Genomic DNA, 22,714 nt, shown 5'->3' with positions numbered 1-22,714 from the left:
CCCTTTCTCCTTCTTGTGTTCATCATTGCCTGCAAAATTAAACAGAGTTAAGGAGAAATTAATTGTGCAACCATCAATGATTTACCTAGGCATGATTGATTTTTTTATTCATATTATTAGACCTGATAAAGCATTAGCATGTTTTATTTTCTGCAAGGGCTAGTTTAGACTTCTGCAGAGAATTATATATCTACTTCCAGTCAAAACACAGGTGATTAACAAATTAAACTTCTAATCATTTTTGCATTATTGAAAACAAACTAACAGGAATGGTTAATGAACTGGATGTTAGCTTTCCGTAGAGTTTTAGACAGGTTTTAATTTCAGAAGTTATTATGATAATGACACTACAGTGTGCTGCTCAAGCACCTTGGTACCAAAATCAAAACTAGCGAGTTTCTGTCTTTAGGAAAGATAAATAATTCAAATAGCCATAAAAATAGTATTATATGTTCTGTATGAACAGTCTGGAAACAATTTGGAGTGTTTCTCTCTGTACAAAATTAAATACTATATCTTATTTTTAAAAATAAGGAATTGTAGTATTCAATAATAGGATCTGCATTTTTAGATACAGACATTTAAAAATTATTTTCCATTTGGATTCCTGATCCAAGCATGGCTTGATATTTACAAACCTATGTTAGAGTTGTGAGGTGGAATAAAACAAAAAGAGCATTTTCTTTAATATTCATATTTTCCCATTACTTCCTTATTCCCATGGGGTTGCCCACAATGTTTTCAATTTGGTAACCACTCAGTAATAGCTCTAAGAATTCTACCAGTCAATTAAATTTATCAAGCACATCTTTTGCCCGCTAATAAAATAACATTGTCGTAGTTGTCTTATTTTGTTATTAGCCTCTTCTCAGAAATTTCATATAGCAAGCAGGGAATCATTGATTTTACACTTACTTCATATTGTTTTCGTTGTAACGTAAAAAAGTGCAAATTGCAGATGGTACAATACAGCAGAGCAGCCAGTAATCACATGTCCAGTTGGTAAGAAGTTTCTCTTTTTAAGTCAATAACTCAGATATATCTGGGCTGATATAACAAAATATTTTATTGCAAGCAAGCTTATGAATTTCTTCTGTGAATTTCAGGAGTTTGGTTGTACCATAAGTGACCTCACAAAATTAATGAAGTAGTGAGAAATAGCCTATTAATATGTTTTAATACATTTAAAATATGAACATTTATGTTCTTTGCAGAAAAATGAATATACACAAATTATGAGTTGGGCTTGAAAGGCAGTTCAGTGGTTTGCTTGTTGGATTAAGTCTCACTTTTGACATTCTTAATCTTTGGGGGAAGATAACAAACTGCTTCATAATGTTAAATCTGGATCAGTAACTTAGAATTTAAAAATAGAACATGACGCACAACAGAACACACCTTTCCATTGTTTTCTTTGGATCCCAGTGTATGGCATATTCTTAATGATCTTTTGCAGCAATTAGTGGATACTGATAATTTGACAATAAGAAATTGTCAAAAACTGTGTGGGTAAGGGATAAAGCTGGAATGTTAGACAGTCTCAGACAATGTGGTTGTTTGCCACCGACATCCCATCTGCCTCTGATTCCTTGGTAAGGGCATGCCTCTGCTCCTTAAACATTTTGGAGGAGGGCGGGGGGGTTGTTTTGTTTAGTGGGTACTGCAAGATGGATCCAGACTAGTGTTGATCAGATATGATGGTAATTGAGCTTTTCTTAAAACTGAGTTAATGATGTTTGTATTTTTTTCTGAAAAGTTGGATGAGGTTGAATGGGAGGGAGGTCCTTTTCCTTAGTAGGCGTTGTATCAACCATGCATGATATTGCTTCATGACATAACCATAGTGATACAGATTTACATTTGCTTAATATAAAATCTTCCTAGTGGGGAGAAGGAGCTCACAACTCATACTGGGAGATTTGCAGGTCATGCTTTCGATAATCTGTGTTCCCTGGAAGTTTCTTATGTGTACCGCCAGATTTAAGAGTTTAGCTCTTAATAGTACAACCCTAATTAATAAAATACAGATTTGGGGAAGGCGGAGGGCAAAATCAACAAAGTATAAGAATTCTGTTGCAGAGAGTTGTGAACATGACCTCACTACCGAAGCAGAGGAAAACAAATGTTTCTGTTTTCCGATTCTATTAGTCCTTTCACCGTTTATTAGAGTTTTCCTTAGCTATCTTTCTAATTTTACTTCTCCCTTCCTCCTGCTCCTCTCCTTAATTTATTTCGTTGTTCACTAGCATGACAGGCCTTTCCCCAAGACCATATCCTGTCTACAAAGAAAGGTTAAAAGCGTGCCATCAATCTGTTTAAGTTTTCAGATTGACCTTACTGTGAGTGGGAGATGGATATAATATTATATAAAACATGGATATGTGTGTGTCTCTGAGTATGTATATGTAAAAATAAACAGATAAAACACCTAAGTAACTATCAGCATCTGGAGGCTTCTTCCTGTCCATTCACCTGCCATAAAACCCTAGTGTTCTAAGCACCCCAATCTCCATATTTCTAAAATCAGAAGTTGTGAGCAGTAGACGAGCCCACTCGGGCTGATAAAGCATTTCTTGCTGCCCTAGTTCCCCTGTAACAAGGATTGGCAGAACAAGATACAGTGTATTTGCCCTTGCAGGTGGAGTGAGGCACCCTTAGAGAGAGAGAGCGAATGGTCCAGGAAGGCAGGAGGGAGTAGATAAAAATCAAGGGGTTTAATAATACTCAGATGGACTGTGAGAGCAACACATACCTTCAGCTTCAGACATTATATCCCCATCTCAGGAGATATATTTTCCATTTGGATTAGTATTTTACCATTATTGGCTTCCTAGGCTGTCAATATTTGTATTATATTTATTGATAGACGTGGATTAGACTTTCCTAATTTGAGGGCTCCCAGATGACTTCGGAGGAATGATAGGGCAAAGGAAAAAACAGCAGTGGTGGTGGGGAAAGTTGCACAACCCCATGTCTGTCCTTCCACACCATCCATGCATTGTGCTTCCGAGACTAGCAGGCAGTGAAGGCCCACCAACCTTCCATCCCTGCTCCCACAGCAGTCTCTAATGAAGATGGCTACAGAAACAGATGATGATTATTTTTCTCCTGTGCTTCCATGGCCTTCAGCTAAGCTGCAAGGGCACATATCATCATATCCCTGGAACCACCAGTTGAGGCCCCCATCCCAAGCAGTAGGGAACAGAGAACGAACTACTAAATGAGACAGCAGAAATGAATAGCAATTAGAATGGGGGAAAAGACAGAGAACAGAAAAACATAAGATTATTTTAAAAATAACAGAGGCAGAAAAGAATAGGAGAGACATTAAGACAGAAAGGAAGATGGTTAACTGATTAAAGAAAAAATGTTTGTTCTCAGCAATTTTGTGGCCTAAACAGATTGATAGGATCCCTGTAATTATTCTGTCCATTGGCCAACGCCATCGGCCTTAAATTGGACTCATGTTGTTAACATCCAGAGAGAGTGGATTCATTATGGAAGGTCACTAAGGCAAATATAGGTTTAAAAAATCCAAGTATGAAACTTAGTCTTTTAAATAAGGCAAGCGGCATTACTTTGTTGGCTAAAATATCTCCACCGAGGGTAGATATTTTTAGGTAGTGTGTCCGTCTGTGTTTTTGTCTAATCAAATATAATATCAAATAGTCATTTAGCAGGGGAAGAGGGATTAGAGGCTATTTGAAAAGCCGCTTACTCTTCTCTGTTAAGAAGGCGTATAGTGATTTTACAGATTTTATTATACATTTCAATCAACCTAGCAAGATGGATTATGCCACCTAATGGAAAATAAAATCTGCAGATGACCCAGTGAGGTGTAACCTTAAGTATCTTTGACAACAAAACAATTTACATTTGTTTATATGCAAGTCTCATACTGAAAGGATTTCAGAGAGATGGCTTTTGTTAGTAATTATACTTATCAGCTATATAGCACTTTACAACATTTCAAAAATGTAAATTATACAAGCTTAATTAATCCTTACAGCATACCCGTGGTAAGGTATGCAGATAAGTATTTATCATGCCCATTTTATAGACAGAGAAACAGAGGCAGAGAAGTGAAATACTTTACCTAAGGCAGTGGTTTTCAACCTGTGGTCTGTGATCCCTGGGAGTCTGCAGACTATGTCTAAGATTTCCAAAGGGCTCCGCACCTCTATTTGAAATTTGTCAGGGGTTCACAAATGAAAAAAGGCTGAAAACTGCTCACCTAAGGCTACATATAGGTAGTCAGTAGCAGAGAGCTCAGGAATTCCTGACCCCCAATTCTGTGTTTATTCCTTTAGACCATGTCAAGTAACATCCAAGTTTTCTTAAACTGCACACTGTTTAGCATTAATGCTATAGAGGAGTCTTGTGGACAGAAAGTGCTACAAAGCTTTTTTTTTTTAAATACACCATCTATTTACATGCAAATTTGGATCCAGATGGATGAAGGTACTTTTGTTTCTAGAGGAAACTGCCAAATGCAAACATATTTGTCAGTAAAACTATTTTATAGCTTTGCATCTATTTGGAAAAAAAATCCAAACCCAGACATATTTTAATATTGTCTCAGTGAGGTGTAAGAAAACATATCTATAATTCCTCTCTTCTTTTATTTTTTCCTCTGAATAAGATACAAAGCTTTTTAGCAGTTGTTCTCGAAAATAAACTGTCTCTTGATGTCTAGAGATGAGAGAAGTTTCCTGGTGTCTCTTTGTTTAGCTCACATAGTTTAGTGTTGGCATTTGACCCAAGTGTGCAGAAAGATACCCCTCCACCTGTTATTTTAAATAAATATGGTAAAGATTTTTTCTTCTACCTATTTCTTTACATTTGTATTACTTGACGTAGTAGCATGTAAACTGAAGTGTAGCCATAATGTCTATAATTGTTTCACACACACACAAAGTGGATCAGAATCAAGGGAGTTCAGACGTGTTTAACTCAGCAAAGGAATTACCCCATATAAAATTATGAGGCTCAACAGCAGTAGTGTAAATTTGTAAGTGCTCTGAATAAAGTGCTGTTAGGCATGAGATAATGTAAAGTGATGACTTTGCCAAGAACTATTTATGAAGAGCTTAATTTTTTTCACTCTGATAATTCTTGACCAATAATTACCAGCCTCTAATTATCTATTTTAGTTAGAAAGAAATCTCTATCACTATGGAAGTTGGCATTGCAACTAGCGCATAAATCCCCAAAGAGGTAAATGTGTTCCAAACAGCCACAAACAACTGTCTCATGGAACATAGTGAGCAAATTGCGAGCCGCTGGCTGTGCACAACAGAGCAGCACATTTACCATTGAAGGCTGATCAGGCTGACAAAGAGAATGATAAAAGGGGAAAAACAGCCACAATCTTTGTAGTTCACTGCAACTTACATTGACTGTAGAGAGCAAGCCATGGCTCTGTAGCGATAACCACAGTCCTCATGAAAAGTTGTGGTGGTAGGGGCCAGGCTGTGGCATCACTAGGATGCAGTGGTTTTTCACATCTCCAGTTTTTAATAGATATATGTATGTCTTTTTAAGAGTTTGCCTTAAATTTCATATCTGGTATAAATTGTCTGTGAGTTGAAGTGTGTGGTTTTTGACAGAAGGGTGTTTGAGAGAAGGGTGTATTGTGGGCAAGGATCAGAAAAAAAAAACCCGTAGCATGAAAATAATGACAAAACTAGAGTCAAAACCAGTATCAAAGTCAATGGAAAGACTCCCATTGACTTCAGTGAGCATTAGACCAAGCCCATAGATTGATTAAGAGAGTCTGTGCTGAGACAGTAATAGTCCTAAAGCACTTTTTTGGAAATAATGCATTAATTCATCTGAAATGAAAATTGAAAACTATGCCTTGAATTGACAAGCAATGTATAAACACTGAGATCTGGAGAAATCGTTTATTGCAAATCCATGATATTTGAATATATCATTGATTTTTAAATATATATATATATATATATATATATATATATATATATATATATATACACACACACACACACGCACATACATATAATGTATTTTATATGTGTGTGTATATGTATATATATGTGTGTGTGTGTATATGTTTATATATATATGTGTGTGTGTATATATATATATATATATATATGTAAAAATAATTTTATTTGTCTCACATGCAGACACATGCAGCATGCATTATGTTATATTTGGAATACATTGCTGATGTCAAGACAAAGGAAATGCATAAATCAGCTTTGTACACACCAATAACATTTTAGTCTAATTGTAATAGTAAGTGACATTTACACATTCTGTAGTTTGTCTAATGCCTAAGGTCATGAAAAACATTTTTTCTTTCACATATACCGTAAGCAGCACTATGTGACTAATATTCATTGCACGTTTGTAACCGCAAATATCACTTCTTCAGAATTTCAGTTTAAATACTATACAATAAAAATGATTCTCTTGTGTGAGGGGTTTTTACATGTCTTTGGGAAAAAAAATCTGAATATATGGATCTGCCCACTAGAACATGAAGAGGCACAGACTTCCTTTTGTTTATCAGCTTTCACTGACTTGTCAGCAACAAGGAATGGAGATTAACACATTGCAGGGGGAAAAATGATACTACCCTCTTAGCATCAAAAAATATTTTGGGTACTTGGGAATCTCATGTTTACGCTCATTGTTAGCAAGAAGTTTTCAAAAACTTAGAGTAAACTATATTATGTGGTTTGAAAAATGCAAAAAACATGTAACATCCAGAAAATCTTCTTTTGGTATTAAATCTGATGAAATGTTGGCTATTTCATGAGGAGCTGGATTTAAAAAAAAAAAAGATGAAATCTGTGCTGTTTAATACTAACAGAAAGCTACCCTCATGTGGGCAATGCTGGCTTATTTGAAAAGCCCATAAAGGGTTTCTACATGGACCATACAAAAGGGATACTTTCTCTTTAATAGCCATCTGTACAGGAGAGATGAGAAGTGGGCCAGGTCATCTCTCCTCAGCTGTCATGATATTAACGTAGGTAATGGAGCAAGCTCTGTGTTCTGCTGGGTGTTGTTTTTCATAGATGTTCATCGATTTACACAAATAATTCTATTTATTTCTTAGAGTTGGTCCAAGCAAACCAGGCAGAATAACAAACACCAAAGCATTTCAAATGACTTTATCTTTGTTGTTTTGTAATGTAACTTTTGTCTAAAAAATGGTGTCACACCTACTGTGCAGATGGCTGCATGATTTGTAAACCAGCCAAAACATTTAAACAAATGTGTGATCTGGGGATAGATTAAATAAAGGATAAAATGGAGTGTGGACCACAAATTCTAATAATCAGATGATTTTAAGTTGTGTGTAGTGTGGAGAGATGGTAACAGTGATAGCAGGGAAAGCTTGCCAATGACAGCAAGGTGCCTTACAGATCTCAGGATGGAGCCTGTGGCCTAGTAGGCCTCAGTTTGAGAACTGCACATTTGCTGTACAGCTGGCAGCTCTGTATGGGGACATCAGATAAAACTTATGTAAAATGAAGTGTTATTGCTTAGTATGAAATTGTGCAGAGAGGGAATTTGCAGACAGTAACTGAAAACAGAATTCATGGTACCAATGAAGCAGACTGTAAATATGAAGAGGCTTTAATTATCTGAGCAATTTAACAAAAAATTCAAGATGTATTGACAAAGGGCAAATGCAGCTGTAAACATCTAGAGCACTAAACTGAAAGTCATGTCACCCCTTCCAGTTTCAAACTCCAGTTTTTAATTCCGAGGGTTATATGATTTCAGCCACAGAGCTACTCTGATTTGAGATGATATCTAGATTTCAGATTGACCCAGGAGCAGTTTTCTTTCTTTTCTTTTTTTTTTCCCCCACACAGTTTTTCGGGAAAGTCTATCGAGGCATTTTAAAGTCACACAATATGAAGTAAAAAACTAATATGGAAATGTTCCCAGCTCAGATGTTTTATTTTTCTCCTGTGTAACTCAAACAACTTGGATTTTGAAAAATTAAATTTGGGAAAGAGTCCATAATTATTTTTTTATTAAGGAGTTTGGGGGGAAGAGGGGACAAAACAACCAAAAAGCCAATATTTTGCATCAATTTCTTTCCATTTTAATTTCTTTTAAAGAAAGGGGGGCATTTAAAGATCAGAATGCCACTTGATTCTAACCTTGCTCTCTTCTATCTCGGTAGTGTAAGGAGTCCAATTGGTGTGTGCTGTTATATACCATACAGTATATGTTGTAATACCTAGCCACTGCAGGATGAATTAAAGGCAGTGTCATCTTTCCCTTTGTTCCTTTTTGTTTTTGTCCTTTTGTACTGCAGCCCTAACAGTTGCTTTTGCACATTTTTGATATGTGTTAACGATCACTATAGAATACAGTTTAAATATTAAAATCCACAGTAGTTATTCTTAAATTGTTCACATTCCTAGCAAAGAAACCCCCAATTCCTTGATGAGCTATTCCTTTAGATTTCTTCCTGCTTTCGAGTCCATTTAGTGCAATAAACAAAACAAAAGAAACCAATATGGAGAGTGGGTGTTGAACTTCAGCTGTTCATATTGTTGCATTTGGTGAGCTGATGGGGTTTCGTAGGTCACCTTTAGAATTATGCCTATGACAGCAGTAGCTACCTGCCAAGATTGCAAGGTATCTCACAGCTCTCAGGATGGAGCCTGTGGCCTGGTAGGCCGCACTTGGAGGGGTACACATTTGCTGTACAGCTGGCGGCACTGTATGGGGCAGCCATGTGGGCTGTTAGGGAGCTGGAAAGGAGACAAGCATGAAATTTCTTCTAACCCCAACTCTGTTTTTCTGTACTGTTGGCTGCCTCTCAGTTCCTTGACAAAAAAACCAATCAGGCACCCTTTAATCCGCCTGTGATTACCAGTGGTATAAAAAGAGAAGCATAATGAGGAAAAATGCCTCGTTTTGTTGCCTTCAAAAGCCAACAAATTGGAGTTAACTTGACAGGAAGTGGCTTAATAATTAGATTATTTATTTATTCCTGACACATATCCCCCTGTTACTAGTCTCAGGAGATCCCGTAGATGGTACGATTTTCAAGCTGCCATTACTTCGCTGTCTTTTGTGAACAAAGAAGCTACTGTCTATCAGTCAATTAAATGCACTCTTTAAGCAGAGGCTGAGAAGTCCTCAATGGATAGAGCCCTGGGACATTGTGGCTGATGATTCCTTTCTCTGTACTGTACATCACACTCTCAACTACAGTCCCCACAGAGATGGAATAAAGTCATGCATTAAAATATCACTTGTTGATTTGTTTGCTAATGAAGAGCCATTGAAATGTTTGTGTATTTCTATGGCAAAATTGTTGATAAAAGGACTACTTGCTTGCATATCTTACTTCATCTTCAGTAAGTGCTTATTTAAGACTTACTAAAATTAAAGTCAACACATTAAGGAAAAAAACAGAGATATGGATAATACGGATTTACTTGCAATTCACATGAAAGTAAATAATGCCAAGGACAGTGAGAAGAGCGAGAGGAAAGGGGAATAATAGTACTTCAACCATGTCTGATATAATTCTCTTCATTAGTAACACTAAGGATCTCTCTCTCTTTTATTTTTCTGGTACAGTAGCAGGCACACCTATTTCAAATAATAAAAAGATGTGATGCATACATTTAAAGCATCCATAAAAATTTAATCCTGGAAAAGTAAGAACATAAAAAAGTAGCTAGTTTTTAAAAGAGGTTTTGTTTGGATTCTTTCTTCTTTTTTGGAGTTACATTTAGAAAATAAAAACTATTGTTCATTTATATAGTAACTATCTGCAGCCAGGTAGCCCAGCAAAAATATACAGACATTTCTGACTAGTATATTGTGTTTGGTAAAACTTCAAAGTTAAGGTAAAAGAGTCTATGAGCAAAATTACTTGACTCTGGGGAGTAAGGCTTCCAAGCTCAGATGCTCCTAACTTTTTTTTACGGTGTTGTATTAGCTACATGAACTTACTTTTTTGTTTGGTTTTTTGTTTTTGTTTTGCTCGGATCACCATGGTGCCTTACGGTACTTTTTACAAAAGGCAGAATGCTTGTCTTTGTATAGTAATGAAAATAATTAGTAGATGATTAATTGGTAATATGTGCCAGTATTTATTCAGTTCTTAATCTATCTTTTTAGCGATCTCTGTTTGCACTTAAGCACTTAAATGATGCAGTGGCATTTCTCCAATGCAATATTTAGCTTCTGCACGGCCATTTGTTACATACAGATAGAGTTTAAATGAAAGTGGTGATGCCCTAAAATGTATTTATTTTCTCAGCCTTTTTGTTTTCTCAGCCATACTGTAACTCTTGCTTTCAATAAACTTGACAACAGGCTAAAGGGAATTAATTCAGGCCAGCCTCAAATTGGAGTGTTTCTAATTCCTAGCCTGTTATTCCAATTCATTTTGTTAGAAAAAGCTTAGATACTCGGAGGTGTTCTATAATAGAAAATGAATTTGAAACCCATTCGTTAATTGGTGATTAATACATTTCAGGATTAGTTTAAGCAAAGCCCTACCTCCTGCCCAGTCAAGTATGTTCTGGTTAATATCCAATTATCTGCACCTTTGTACTTATTATGTCTTAATATTTCGGATATGATAACCAGAAACTTGAGAGTAATGCTAATGAGGAGCATAGAGCAGGAATTAACCAGTGACACACTCAGTGATCCTTACTGAGAAAAGTATCTTTCTCTCCTTTCCTCATAGTGGTACAGCTACTGTACACCCTCTATTTCTAGTATTTTAAATGGCTTATTGGAGATTGGAATTATATTTAAACTAAATATTTTCTGTTTGGCATCAATTGCAGACAATGCATAAGGTCAGAATGTGTTTGTGCATATTCATGTTTGTGATAAACTTAATATTGTGTGGTGAGGAGGGAAGTGAAAAATTGATAGTCAGCTAAAACAGTGATACCTGCTTAAAATATGCACTCGTGCCTGTCTCTCTGAGCGCATATACAGTTATGTATGTATGAGCGCCTGCATGTGCATAATGATATCCATTAATGAGAGAGAGTAATTATAGTGTAAAGGGTTACAAATGTGTTTGAGAGTTTTAAAAAAAATTTACGTGGGCCTATTTATAATATTCCTCAGCTTGTAAAGAAGATGCTTTAGTTACTATGAGTACAATTGTACAGGGCTGTGATGTGAAGGAAACAAATATAACTAATAAATATTAAAACCCTAAAATTTACCTAAATTAGCTTTTCTGTGTATAAAAATGTCAAAACTTTAAAATCAATATCTCAGGATTGTCCGATCTAGGAACAGGTGTTATTTCCTTCCCCGTGATATAAAGTTACCAGTTTTAGTATGGCAAGATCATGAGCAGTTTAGGATAAGTTGCTAGGATAGGTCTGGTAGAAGAGGAAGCAGTGGGCAGAGTGAAGGTGATATGATCAAAGATGTATGATAGATTACAGGGGCATATGATAAATTGTTTTAATCACTGAATATGACCATCACATATGTAGTACTTAGCCGCCTTAAATTATCCACAGTGTATGAAACAAGGGATCTTTCAGAACCCTGCCTCATTCACTGCACTCATCTTACAGGGTGCAGGTTCCAAGTTTGTAGACAAAATCAGGATATTAGACTGTATGATTTAAAAAGTAGTGTATTTTATGTGATTGAAAACTGTCAGGAAACATATGCACAATAGGTGTTTTGAGTGCCTGAGTTTTGAGTGCCTATGTAGCTTGAATGTTTCCTTTATGTATTATTTTATTAGAATTCCATGGTTTAAAAACATAATAGTAATTCCTTTATATATAACTCTTTGACTAGACACCACCTATGCAAGAGGGAAAACTTCTGTATCTTCTCTGTCAGTGCCCCCAATCGCACACATGGATGAGGCCTAAGGCATTAGAAGATCACTTGCAAAAAAAAACAACAACAAAAAAACTCCCCGAACAACCTGGTCTCCTACAGGGCCCTGATCAATGCAGTGCTCAGTTTAAGAGATGTGCATGTTTACCACATAGCTAAATTAGCCACTCATTCGTGGGTAACACAGCCCTCCCTTTGCTTAGAACTTTGGTAAAATGGGCTAAAAAACATAGCCAAAGTACTGCATTAGTGCAAAGTGTGATTTTCAAACTGTCATAACATGATCAAATCAAAACCAGTTATCACCAGAACAGTCAAATACACTTCTTTGCATTTGAGTGACATTTCCCTGTTAAGTTTGAACTTTCAACCCCCAGTCACTTGAGCACTACTGCTCTTATATAAAAATCTTGCAAGACTTAATGGGGAGGGAAATAAATAAAATAAATAAATAAAAAATATCACCTTTGGGCAGCGGCCTGGTCCGTAAAATTTCAGCTCACTAGTTGAACGTGTTGTAAAGTTGTGAGTAGCTGAAAGAAGGCATTTATAATAGAAATGCTCAAATTTTACCTGCCATTACATTTATATTGCATACTCCAGAAAATGTCCTGTAGGGAAAAATCCTTCACTGGCATGCATGGGAATAGATTACGTGACCTCTCAGGGCCTTTCTGTCCAATATCTGTGATACGCTATCTGGGTCATCTCATATTTTATGTCAACTCCCACTTTTAGAAAGCTAATATTTTTGTATACAAGGCTTTCAGCGTGGCTCTTCCCAGTCCACCCTTTCTGCAAACTTGTGATTTTACTGGTCTCTTTGAACTAAATGTCTCCGCGATGGAAGTACTCCTCTTTTGCAAGAGAAGCATTCCAAAACACCATTAACTCCTCTTCTGTCTCCATACTCAACTCAGACTTCCCTTTTGTTGGTTCTGACCATATCCTTGCAATAGCCTTTGACTTGGAACTCTCCGAGTGCACCATGTCCTATGTAGGCAAATTCATCTTTTCCATAAATTTGCACGTGTCTGTCCTTCATCTCCAACTTTGCCGATATCCTCATCCACATCACTCCGTAGCTTTGGACAAGTCACTTAACCTCTCTTCATTTTGCAAAATGAGGATAATGGTGTTTTGAGAATAAATTAGTTAATGTATCTAAAGTGCTTTGAATATAAACATGCTAAAATGCCATAAATACTAAGTATTAAATTACTTATTTTATTTATGATTGTTCAACCTGTGCAGAATGCTATTGCCTGCCTTTCTGCCACAACACCTGCCTCAAACAACTCTATTCATTTCAGAAAACAATTAAAATTCATCCTTCCTGTTTATGGATAATCCTCCATGGACATTACATTGTCTTTCTCGACTTCAGTCTAGTTACATTGCTAAAGTGATCTTCTCTCAGTCACTCCTCACAAAGGCCCAGATCCTCAGTATACACCAGATCCAGGTGTAAATGAATATAGATCAATTTAAGTCAGTGAAGTCTGTTACATATTCTGAGAATCTGGCCCATTGTCACTGTTGATTCAAGATCTATCTCCTCTGCATCTTCTGCCGCCTGGAAAAATCTTCCCATGTCTCTTTCTCATTGTCTCCATCACATGTTTTCAAAATCTCGTGTGAAGACATATATTTTTCTCCCTTGCTTAAATCTTTTAAATTTATCCCTGTTCTGTTGTTTATTATTTAAATCTGTGACCAGATTTTTTTTTACCTCTGTAAAGAATTTTGAGGTACAGTTTATTTGAAGGATCCTCTACCAAATATATCATATTATTTTATTACAAAGCTGATTTCTATGGTTCTCAGCTAAATCTCATAAGAACCACCTATCCACACAAATGCTCGCACGCTGGCAAGAATATACAATTTTTAGTAGTCTCCACTGAAATTGTCCTTTCTTTTGCTGTGATCCTGGGCCAATACCAGCCACGACTGGTGCTGCAAATCACGTAGCTTTAAATAGTGTGCCTGAATATTGCCACCTTTATATGCTGTATTGTAATGAAACAACATCAGTAAATTGCAGTGAAGGGTGATTGTTGCATGGGGATGACTATTACACCTTGGGGTCCATTTGCACCAGATTATTTTTTTATTGTTATTATTACTTCCTATCTTCTTTACTCTCTTGACGCCAAACTTGCTGTTGGACATCAGTGGAGCACAGGGGATCTTTAGAAACATTTTGGACATCATATTTTCTCTTAGGTACAGACCAATCACAGTTCAATTCCAAACTCTGGTATCCTGGGTGGCTTTGCAGTACTTTATTGATGCCAGTTTGGTTAGTTGACTAGTCTCAGAGTGTTCTTCATCATCTGCTCTTAAAAGAGGATGAATTTAATGCTAATAAAAATGTCATTTTTTGCTAACAGTTTTTAGACTGAAACAATGCTGAATTTATAGCAAGTATAATACATTTTCCCCCTTTCTCCTAGCCCCCGCACATTGTACAGTTCAGAAAAGAACTGAAATGAGATTTTTGTTTTTAATTATTTTCATGATAAATTAATGTTGGAGGGTAAAGGCAGTATGCAGTTGAATTGTCAGTGGTTTATTTGTAATATTAAATCACAAAAATATTTTCTGTTTTTTTTTCTGGCCCCTGTGGGTATGTCTGTACAGCAAAGCAAAACCTGTGGCTGGCCCATGTCAGCTGACTTGGCTGCGGAGGTGTTTCATTGTTGTGTAAGCTTTCAGGCTTGGACTGGAGCTCAGGCTCTGGGACCCTCCCACCTCGCAGGTTACTAGATCCCCGGGCTTCAGCCCGAGCCCAGACATCTACCCAGGAAGAAAACAGCCCCGCAGCCTTAGCCCTGTGAGCCCGAGTCACCTGGCACAGGCCAGCCATGGGTGTCTATTTTGTGCCATGATTTTAAGATGCTTCTGGCAAGTTTTGTTCTTAGTCTGGGGATTAAAAACAAGATTTATATTAAAGATATTCCCTTTTTTAAGCAACACAAGCATACAGTGATAACATGAAGGTGTCAGTGCTGTCATAGGGTACCCCACAAGCAAACAAGCTGTGTCCTTAGTGGACAAGAAGCAGCTGCAATCAGAAGAACGTGTAATAACTGATTTATCAGCCAGTAAAATAGAAGGTAGACATTCACTTCACCTACATAAAAGCCAAGTCATTATGCTACATGCTTTGAACTGAGAAAGCTAGGGAGAAAAAAATCACCCCCATTTGCCCAATTTAGGGCCAAGGCATGGATCTTTGGCACCAGTCATCCCTGAGTTGCTGCTTCAATTTATGGATGGGAATAGAACTGCAACCCTCCTGCATGACTTGTACAGGTTGCTGCTGAGTGTGTGCATTTGTGGATCCTGTGGCTGCCTTCCCCAGCTCTCCTTTTCTCCAATGCCTCCCCCATTGAGTGTGGAGGCACCCTTCCATATGCAAAGTATTGCAGAGGACCTGGCATGGTGGCATGTCTGCACTCTCTATGCATCTCTGATTGGGGAGCTTAGGAAGGTCTTTTCTGGCATGTCTTCATTGGTGTGAATGTCAATTGTAAGGCTCTGATCCTAAAACACTTAGGCACGTGTGTAGCTTTATGCACACGAGTGACTTCTTTGAGACTATTCATGGGAGTAAAGCTGTGCACATTTTTAGGTGTTTGATTGGGGTCTAATTTGTTATTTCAGGGATTATGCCAAGAACAATATAATTTAAATAAGGAAAACATTTTTTTCACCATGTAACATTCAGGTTGTCATCTTACCTTGTTAGAAATTTTCTCACTTGGGAGCATGTACGTGAATTTTTATTTGAACAGTAAATATAGATTTTATCATCTTTTTTGGGACTGTGTACATTTGTTTTTTCATTGCAATACAGCTGTTTTCCCTCTCTTCTTTCTCTTAATATTATGACCATGTAGCATTCAAATTTAAATCTGGAATTAGAACTGACACACCTTCAATTGAACTATCATGTCTCTTAAAACTGCTTTATCAGTGACGCCAGTTCCACACTATTCAGTTGTACACACTTCCGATTATGGGCCAGAGAGCATTGATTTTTAGCTGTCATTTCTAGCGCACACACTGTAGAATTGAAATTTAAACCTTAATCCACTCTTTAATGCAATTAATTTTTAATGTGCAGTAATACTAATTGAAATAGCCTGAATTTAGTAAGTCACCACAAGACATTTTCAAAAGCAGGAGTCTCCACTGAGAACTGGAAGGACAGATAATCATTGTTACAGTGTTTACAGAATAAATGCACAATCTGCAGGCTATTCAGTGGCAAGAGATCTTTTTTTCTGTTAGTTTATATTAATATGTCTCATTGTGGATTGAATTTTTTTTTCACTGATTCATACTGCACGTGCGTGCGTGTATATTGTTATGAGCCAAGTTATTGTGATTCTGTATTATTGGAGGTGGTTACTTCAGTAGAATATTTTCTGCCTAATCTATATATTTTTAACATCACTGTCACTGTATTATGTAGTTGTCAAATTCATTTTGATGTGCATCGAAATGTATTCAATTTTCCTCCTACAAAATGGTCAGTTATGGAATTACCATGTATTTAAACTGAAACTGCATGTTATATACCTGTATCTTCCCCTATGCCCCAGGTTTGCCTTTCTTCTAAGCAGCATATCTTGTGCTAGCATGACTTCATTGTATTATTATTAATTTTAAATACAGTATTTTAAAATGTTTTGTGAGGTTTTCCCAACCAGAGTGAAACAGATTTTGACACATTTAACCAAAGAGATTTTAGTCATTTTTTGTAATAAAAAGGTGCTTTGACCATATTTATCTGCTAGCAAGGAGTACTTTTTAGAATGCCTTGGTTCAGCTGATGAATGGGCTTGTACAGCGTTCAAAACGAGCACCAGTGTTAAGTGAAAATAAATGGCGAGCGCAGTATATCATCCTTTCATGGCTTTCACATTATAGTATTTAATAAGCCAATAGTGCTGTTAAATATTTAGCAAAGGTTCTCCCAAAACCTTTCCATATATTCAAATGGGATTTTAAGACATTTTGCAGCACATAAGTAAAAATTATGCTTCAGTCCTTGAAATGGTTGTAGCGTGGTGTATTTTCTAAATGAAGTGCAGGATAACATGGCACAAATGCATTCAGCAGATTTCACACCTACAAAACACCTGAATCAATTCCCGTTTTTCAGATTAGGGGTTCAAACTGAATCTCATGTTGTCAATGTTAAAAGAAAGCTCTGTTGAGACTATTTGCACAGAATACTAAACCAGTATTGTAGCATTTAAAAAAAAATGGAGTGTGATTTTTTTTTTTAATAAAGCCTTCTTAACGGTGTAAAGGCTTTAACAATGGACACTTTTTAAGTTTGGAGTAGTAGAAGGGAAAAATCAATTACTACCCTGTTCTAAGATTAACAAGATAAATCAATATATAATATTTTTAGGATCTCCAGCATTTAAAATGTAGATTTAATAAGACAGTTTATTGTATGGAGGTGTTAATCAAACAATACATTGATCATTAGGAACCTAGTCATCTTTGATAAACACCTGTATGTTGTAGATCCTTATTACATTCTAATTAATCCTCAGTAAATACTTGTATGATAATTAAACGGCTTTAGCTTAAAATACAACAGTGCCTATTTAAATTAAAAAACAGGTCCTCTGCCACCTTCTGCAGGGATGCAGGCCCCATATGTAGGGTAATGGAGATCTTTCCACTTTATGGGGGAGCAAGCAGGTTTTGGGTGTCAGATATGAGGGGCCACACACCTTCATGCTGTTCGTGTCCAGGGATATGCAAAGGCTTGGTGGTGAACCAGTCAGGTGACAGGGCCAATGGATATGCAGCTACTTGGATCCACAGATCGGTGCCCCATGTGGAGGAGTGCAGACTGCGCAGCAGGGATACTGTAGTCTCAGGGCTGCAGCAGCAGATAAAGAGCAGTTCCACTGGCACTCAGAAGCTTAGATGGATGCTTCTTTGCCTCTGGTCCCCAGGGATATCACCAGAGCCCATCTCACTGCTCAAGCTGTGTGCTGATTCCTAGGGACTGGGCCTGTTAAGGAGCTGTATTTTAAAGTGTTACATATAAAAAAAAATGTATAATTATGGCCAGTGTAATCCATGTGTATTATCAGCCCTTAAATCTCTCAGTGTTAAATATTATGCTTCGTTTCGAATATGCAACAATGGAGGGCAGTGCTCTATTCTAATTTTATATTTCATTTATGTGAATATCTATTGAAAGTGTTGTTTTTTGTTTTGTTTCTTCATTGTCAACCTACCATGTACACTGCTATTGCCCACAGTATGTACTTCAGGCACTTTAGAAATACATCTCATTTTCAAAGCAGTGCCTGCATATCCTACTTACTAACCATTTGGGTTCTGTTTAAAAGAAAATTAAGGATTTTTTTTAGTTTGGGGAGTGTAATGAAAATGTGTGCGTCTCTGTCTCTCTATTTGAAAATTGAGGGAACTAATGGAATGTGTGTGTGTAAATATATAGATCATAGATATAGATATATTTAATATGCATAGCTCGATGTATGTTGACCTCAGGTTACAAGAGTAGAAAATCCCATTTTCCAGCTTGTTTCAAATGTAGTAAAAATGCTGCTTCAGTTGCTTTATGCTGCTCACATTGGGAAAGGTGCTTATACTGTGATAATTATCATCAAGGAATATTAATGCGTTCAGCATTTGTAACCCAAAAACTCATTATAGCTTAAGCTGTGCATCATCTGTGAAGAGAGAACTTGCCAGAATTCGCTCTTCACAGGGGTTGCCTCCTGCTTGGAATGGAGTGGTCAGAGTATTGTAAGAGGTCACTTAGGCTATTTTTGAAAGCTGAAGTTTTGCAGTTTTTGATTCACTGTGTTCTGCCTAAATAGCTTAGCATTCTTGCTCCAAAATTTGCTTTTTCTAACTGAATGCCTGGTAAAGTACACAAAACCAAAAGATCTATTCCGTTATGTGCAAGAGGTGAAAGGGGTAAACATGCATATTCCACATCAAGGTCATGGAGATTTCAGGATTCATTCTCCCATCAATGAGCATGGGATTTATACACAGAACTCTCTCTAGAGGGAGTTAGCCATTTAAATCCTCTGGTCTTTGATGAGAGAGTAGCTCCTTATTTGTGTCAGACACTGTAGCACTTTTGTACATCAATTCCAGCTGAGTTCAGTTGCAGCATAGGCCTATGTTTTGGTCTCATATAGCACTTCATCATACACATTATTTTATCTGATTATTCCTGTGTTCTTTTTTGAGGGCCTGGACCAACACTTGAACAAACCTCTATTTTTCCAAAAATTATTTTAGAGGTTTATTTAAAATACTAGGGCCTGATTCTCTTCTCACTCTGTTTTCACATCCCTGCCCCTCAGTTGATTGAAAAGGTTTACATCAGTGCCCGTGAAAGCAGAATCAGGCCTTTAGGATTTTTTTATATTTTCATTCCTGTATTGTTGTGGGATTCTGTATACTTCTGTACATTACAGTACCTGAGTATATGCCACAACAAGTCTAGAACTAGATAATCAAAAGTCCTAAAGATAAATAAACTGTGATAAACCACAGTAATTTTTTTCAGTGATTTGTAATGAAATCTTTCTTCCAAATGAGAATGTCCTTCTTTCAAAAGAATATAGTGCCTCCACCTTAAATAATTAAAACTGTGGTAGAAGCAAAATTGTATTGTGCAGTGCTGGAGTTTTTCAATATGGTCAAAACCTAATATTCCCCCCCCCGACCCCCTATTGATACATTGCTTGACATTTCCCACTAATATTGCCTTATGTCACATGTTGTAGTTTGCTTTATGTTAGGCAGAGGAGAGTAATGCTCAATTCTATCAGCCACTCTGGCTTTTGTGGACCTCTCTGTTTCGAAGGTCAAGTTCTGAACCTAGTCTTGCTCCTGGGAGGACTAGAAAAATCTGTTTCATAAGTTTCCATGGGCCTCAAAGAAGTCTAAGAAGAAAAACACAAAACCCATAGGCTTAGTTTAGACTGTCTGAAAAAGTTGGATTCATTAATAGGAAAGCTTGCAGTTGATCAGTTTTTCTTATCAGAAAGGGTCACTGCTGTTAGTGGCAGACTCCAGTAAGAGACAGAGCTTTAGAGGATAGAGCAGTCTTTCAAATATTGTGTACAAAAATATCCGAGTTGATAATATAGAACTAACCTGCTGAAGTAAGAAATGACTTGCCTCTTAAAATCTCTTAACTGAAAGGTAATAGAGAGAGTACTATGAACACCGAATCCGAACAGTGTGACTATTACGGGTATGTCCCATTAAAAGCAATTCATTATTGTAATAGAACAGAACCTTTATTTTGTGCAGTAGCACACTATGCCACAAAATGGATGACTGTCCTGAACCAAACATAAATTCTCAGCGGGTGAGAACAGGAATACTGACACTGTAGATGGGAAATACAATGGCGGCATATCTGCTGTGTGGATGTAAACTTAATAATCTTTATGAATTTTGAGTAACTCATAACCCTGCTTCCCCTCCAAAGAAACATTATGAAAAGATTGCTTCTAAATCCTTCAGATATTCTCTGTACTTGTGATAGATGCCTTAGTCTTTACCTTGAGGCATTGGAAATGAATGTGTGTTCTTTTCAAGAGATAAGAATGTAGACTTTAGGAAGGAGCAAATTGTATTTTCGTGTTTAAGTTCACAGTTTGCACTTGATGTAGTGAAAGCCAAATGTGAAGAATTGCTTTTCAACATTATTTCTCTGTCTTCTGTATCCCAAGACCTCTGAATTATTATGCTAAAATGTTCTATTGCCTGTGATAAAGAAATGCTGAATAACTGGAAATAAAACAAGATCACCTTCATTGGCTAGGCTGTATTTAGATTCTTCTAGCTGCTTCTTATATTGCACAAAGGATCACCCCTTTTTGTAGTGCTGTTCACAGTGATGCAGAAAAGACAGAACAATCCGTGTCTGCAAAGCATATTGCAAATGTAACCATTATCCAGTATTAACAGTTCTTCTTTTATGGGCCGGAAGAAAATAGAGGGCCAGATACTGATCTAATTTACACCAACATAACCCTGCTATGTCACTGAATTGTCTGAATTAAATTGGTGTCAGCGAGATCAGAATTGGGCCTAAGAGATATATATATTTTTTAAATTAAGAAATTATTATTTCCTCTTTTTTTTTCCCAACATTTTTTGTAACAATTTGTCAAAATGTATCTTTTGGACTGTGAAAGACTCCAGTTCCAATGCCCCAAACTAGAAAAGTATCTGCTTTTCAGTCAAACCCAGAAAATACCTGAATAATTTTTAAATTCACCTGGATTCCCTTTCATGAACTATACATTTGTTTGATTACCTTCTTAAAAATTAAGAAAATCCTAAAGCCATCTTAGTTTCTCTTCTTTTAAAAAAGCTGGTAGATGCATATTAAATTAGCTATCAATCCATTGTACCAAAGAGCAGCTAATGCCATGTTCACCTTTAGACTTTAAACATTTGGAATCATATAAAACAGAAGTCCAATGTGTATTGTACATGAAAAATCAAAACCAAGGAGATTAAATATTGTTGCATGATATTTGAAAAAGAGATTGGAATGGTATAGTTTTTGGCTTGGGTTCCTTTTTCAGATGTAATTGCTGCTTCATTAGCTCTTGGAAGAGTTTCCTATGGTTAAATTTAATCAAATGGTTTAGAATGGCAAGCTTGTACACTGAAAATTCCAATACCGTTCAGAATTTTTAATAAGATATCCTTCAGATCTTTTTTTAAACCAAATATTATTTAACTCTAAATGTTGATTTTGAAATAATTCTTACTAGCTGATCATAATGAAGAATAAATGCAGGTGTAGAATATCCTTCATAGGACTTGGCTGTTAGAGGTAGTCATCTGTTATACCAAGAACATAATTGCCAGTATGCTATGCAATTATGAATCAAGACTCTGATGCTCATTTAGTTGTTGTAGTGGACATCTCTATGTTCTTTCCTAGGATCTTTAACTCTCATAGTTATAGTCTCATTCTGTCTTTATTTTTAGATTAGTTAGCCTGGTTTACTATTAGCTATTCTAGTTGATGTAGTTATCTTGAATACTGAAGACTTCTTCACATATTTGGGTAGGAGTGAATTATCTGGCTAAACTACTAAACTGCTTTTTTCTAAATCACAACTCCATGAAATAGTCAAACTGTTTTAACTCAGAGAAACTGGTGGGAGAAGCAGTTGGAAGAGGTTACTGTGGAAAGTGGATGAGCACTACTGCGAAGATTGTCATCCGCGAGGATAACTTGGAGGTCTCTGGAAAAATGCAGCAATCAGACATGATGCCTATGACCATCTCCTGTTACATAGAGCTATGTCAGATTCTATTGGCACTTGCAAACCACTGAAAGATACTTATGCCATGTAAAGTACTGTACTATGCCACAAAGATACATGAAGAATAAATATAACACAAATATATTCCAAAAACATATGGGAAAAAATTAACTTTTAGGAGGAGGTAGGTGGGACGAGGAGGGGATTAAAAACATAATATTGAACAGAAAATTTAGCTTAGCAGGATTTCTATCAAAACACTGACCTTTAAAGAAACAAAGGGAACTAGGAAAATTCTGACTGTTTATTATTGTACCAGGCTGAAATTGTGCTAGGCACCTCACAGAACAGCAACCACCAAAAAAAACCCTCAAAAAAACAAAACAAAACTCATGATCTCTGCCTGGGAGAGCTTACAGTCTAGAATTTACAAACTTTTTGTCATACTGTGATGTACAGTAGCAATTTCAGGAACGCTTAAACATCATTATCTAAAATGCCATGTGGATTAAAATGTACACTTGATAGTGGGGGCA

General features: G+C 36.6%; 1 protein-coding gene across 9 annotated transcripts in view; it reads left to right on the top strand.

Moving 5' to 3' along the window:
• ZNF521 (zinc finger protein 521) overlaps nt 1-22,714 on the top strand; it is a 272,635-nt gene that overhangs the window by 139,267 nt on the left and 110,654 nt on the right. The window lies entirely within an intron of this gene.

The sequence above is a fragment of the Mauremys reevesii genome, linkage group 2, assembly GCF_016161935.1.
Source record: "Mauremys reevesii isolate NIE-2019 linkage group 2, ASM1616193v1, whole genome shotgun sequence".
In the NCBI taxonomy this organism is placed as follows: Eukaryota; Metazoa; Chordata; order Testudines; family Geoemydidae; genus Mauremys; species Mauremys reevesii.
Note: the sequence above shows the minus strand (reverse complement) of the source record. Positions and strands in the feature narration are given on the sequence as shown.